This window comes from Trachurus japonicus, chromosome 6 (genome assembly GCF_045865225.1).
Source record: "Trachurus japonicus isolate A0001 chromosome 6, Traja_1.0".
NCBI lineage: Eukaryota > Metazoa > Chordata > Actinopteri > Carangiformes > Carangidae > Trachurus > Trachurus japonicus.
The window spans coordinates 13,746,754-13,750,409 of record NC_140912.1 but is presented as its reverse complement, the minus strand read 5'-3'; the positions used below and the strand labels follow the sequence as shown (position 1 = coordinate 13,750,409).

The 3,656-nt window shown below is 39.9% G+C and overlaps 1 long non-coding RNA gene across 1 annotated transcript; it reads right to left on the bottom strand.

The window, feature by feature from the left end:
- Nucleotides 1–2,248: 2,248 nt before the first annotated feature.
- Nucleotides 2,249–3,431, bottom strand: LOC146985798 (uncharacterized). The gene is made up of 3 exons (XR_015036068.1): nucleotides 3,332–3,431; nucleotides 2,539–2,706; nucleotides 2,249–2,393 (listed from the first exon to the last, which is right to left on the bottom strand). It is a non-coding gene; the product is annotated as an uncharacterized LOC146985798 (long non-coding RNA).
- Between the last annotated feature and the right edge of the window lie 225 nt (nucleotides 3,432–3,656).

The window sequence follows — 3,656 nt, the reverse complement described above, 5'->3', positions numbered from 1 at the left end:
GCCTTATGGTGCGTTCCAGGCAACCCGTAACTCGTATTTTTCCGACCTGTTCCTATGGTTACCAATTAGAACGTACAGTCAAACTCGTAACTTCCCACCTGTGAACTCGTACTAGATCGATCTACTCCCAGTTCCCAGTTCGTAACTCGTAACTTGCCTGGAACGCTACAAACTCGTAACTGGTGACTTGAAGTCGTGACTTACGGGTTAAAAAGCCTGCCTGGAACGCACCATAAGAGTGGCCAGCCTAATGCACACCTGCAATAATCATGCTGTCTAATCAGCATCTTGATATGCCACACCTGTGAGGTAGATGGATTAAAGGAGAAGTGCTCACTAACAGATTTAGACAGATTTGTGAACAATATTTGAGAGAAATAGGTTTCTGTGTACATAGAAAACATTTTAGATCTTTGAATACAGCTCATGAAAAATGGGAGCAAAAACAGAGGTGTTGTGTTTATATTTTTGTTCAGTGTAGATTACCTTGCCATGTTGTAAGAAGTGTTGAGTGTTGAGGTCTTTGTGGTTTTGTCCACACCATTGCACTCAGTTGTTAGTCTCACCACATCTGTCTGAACATAAAACAGTTTTATGGAATACAATCAGATTGAATCAGGAATTATGTCCTTTTTAATGCTGACTAAAGCAGATGATTTGTGTGTAAGGGGATGGAGTATAGATAGTTTGGCTTCATTCCTGTGTATTCATTATGTTTAATGGAGTTTAACCAGTGGAAAAATATTGTGTGAGGTTCTTTGTTTCCTTCTCTCATATTCTTTGGCCTTTGGCTATTTCAGGTCTTAATCCTCTTCAGCAAGCTAATTCAGATGATTATGTGTGTGGTAAGTGGTGGTGGAAATACATTTGCTCACATGCAGTAGCGAGTCCAGATCCAGCTGTAGCATCCAGCCTAGATGTACCTACACACTGGAAAAACGGCCTCTCCAAAAATAAGCAAAAAAAAATTAAAACAAGATATTTTTGCTTGTAATAAGCAAAAAAATCTGCCAATGGAACAAGTGAAAATTCTCTTGGTAAGATTTCTTGAAATAAGACATTATATTTAAGCCTTATAAGATAAGAGTGATCTTGAAATTAGCTGGGAAAACTCATTTTTAGCTATATTTTACTCGTATTGTGATGTTTTGTGTCTCATAATAAGCTTGTGATGCTCAAAAATAGTACTTTCCCCTCAAAAGTAGCATTTTTTGGGGGGTCATCCTGCTTGTTTCAAGTGTATTTAACTTATTTTTAGTTCTATAATTGTGACTCTGTTCTAGATTTAAGTCCACCACCTACTTGAAATAAGATTAGAAACTGACATTTTGAGACAAAATGTCTTGAAGTTAGCATTCCTGACTCATATTAGGCAATGCTCTTTTGCAATAATAAGCCGTAATTTACCATCCTGTCATCATCTCAAGTGTATTTAGCTTATTGTAAGCTCTACAAAAGTAATACTGTTCTAGATTCAAGACATTCACCTACTAGATTCAAGACATTAACTACTACTAATAAGACAGACAAAATAAAAACTAGTCTTGCATTTAACCTTTTTTTTTATTATTTAAACAGCAAAAGTTCCCAGAGGACTGCATAAAAGGGAAACAGCTTAATTTTTCTCAACATTTTGGCTGACAGTATTTATGGAACTGCAATATGAAAATAGCAGAGCATGCCAGTTAAGACAGGTCCAAACATCTGACCAATGTGCCCCTCAATACACGTACAAAATCTGTGCTTTGCACAGCACACTCAAAGCATATAGACCCCTACTCACACCTGCACTTCTCAATCAAACTCTGTGTGATGACCTGATGATATTTCAGGGGAGTCGCAGGCGTCACCACAGGAGAGGTTACCGCCACATCTCCTACCGCTAGGAGGCAGTTGGACGGACTCACAATCAGGACTGAGCAGGAGAGAGGGCGTTTTCTTTTTCCTGTAACACATAACACAGACATCCTTCTGTCAGGATAATGCATTTTGGTCATTTGGAACCTACAGTAGAGGGTTGTTTACAAACATATAACTTACAAAGCAAAATTCTGACAAAAGTTACAGTACTGAGAAAGCTCCATCTGAAAGTGCCAGCAACACTCAGTGTCTTTCGTTTCAATTTAATGTTTCACTGTCACAATATCAATATCAAACAAAGTGGACTAATTGCAAAATTCAAAAAGCTCCTTTGAATCACTGAACCTGTCCAATGTTTTCTGGTTCAACCTATGAAATGTGTAATCTATTTACCTGTTCATCATGGATGTTTAAAAGCCAGAGCATCTGCTGCCTTCCCAGTTTTTGCTGCCTTCTGTCTGAATAAGGTCATCAGTCGACGAACATGGCAGTCTAGCTCAGAATGTGGTTCTGATTCGTACTCCGCTGGAGCTCTGCATACAAACACATTGAAATAACAGCACAAGGACAAGTCAGCAACAACACTTAAACAGTTCGCACATTTGTAAAGCAGCAAATAGCTGACAAATGGGTAAGAATTACAATTTCCACTTTAAAGAGAGAGCTGATCCATATTACCTCAAACTCTATTTGGAGAGCAGGCCTGAGGTCCATGAGCTCACTTCACTGGTGGGAAGGACATCACTGTCTGTTGGCGCCGGGGAAACAGTCTCCATCATCTTTCTAGTGAGGCCAGGGCAGGTTCTTCTCAGTCTGGACTTCTTCTGCCTCAAACATATCTGTTATCTGAAATTATTGCACACACAGTTAATGTCATATCATCCTCTGAACTCTGATTTATTCATCTTTGTCATGAAAACCAGCTGGCATGCTGAAGCAGAGTTGTTTGTTTTAAAACGGACGCAGGCAGTTAATTTGTGGTCTGTTAACAGCAATCTCTGTGTCTCAGTGTTCATACAGAATTTAAAACGAGCGTCTATAGAAGATACATGAGACACACAGTCAAGACACACAGGCAGTGTGCCTGCCCTGTGCTCTACTAACTTAGTGGCACTCTGTTAACAACGTAGCATTTGAAAGGGGAAAGTCTCCCGATCACACGGATAGTTGAACTGCTTTCTACGGCGTAAAATGACCGAAATAAACAAAAACATGTGAGACCTTTGCGCAAACACGTCGGCGTGTGCGTCGACCCCAGAGGGTTGATGCAACCAGAAAAACTTCTGACAAGAAAACGGTTGGAAAGCTCTGACTGCAGACAGTTAGCTCTGCTGCAGCCGTTAGCCCCTTAGCCCTGCTAGCACAACGTTTCCTTCCGGGAGAGCGGCAAAAAAGCACATAAATAACACAGACCCGCCGGACAGCACTCAAAATAAATGTTAGTATGTTAACATTAACATTCAAAACTTACAGTAAGTCCGGTGATGCTGGCTGCAGTCCACTGCTCCTCCGTGCTGTTTGTTGTTGCTGCTAACTGCTGTTCCGTTCAAACCGTCCTCTTCTGTTGTTTTCCAGAGCGGTAGCAATCAGTGTAAATGTGCATTAGCGCCACCTGCTGCTTCGGAGGCTGAATCACAGATTAACTCAGAATAAAAAAAAGTAAAAATAAAATAAAGGCTACATTAAACCGATAAGACAAAGATTAAAATAAAAACACCTTCCACTAATGTCTAATGCATTTAAGATGTTATTGTTGTTATTGTATTTATTTGAAACATAGAGGACTTTATCATTAA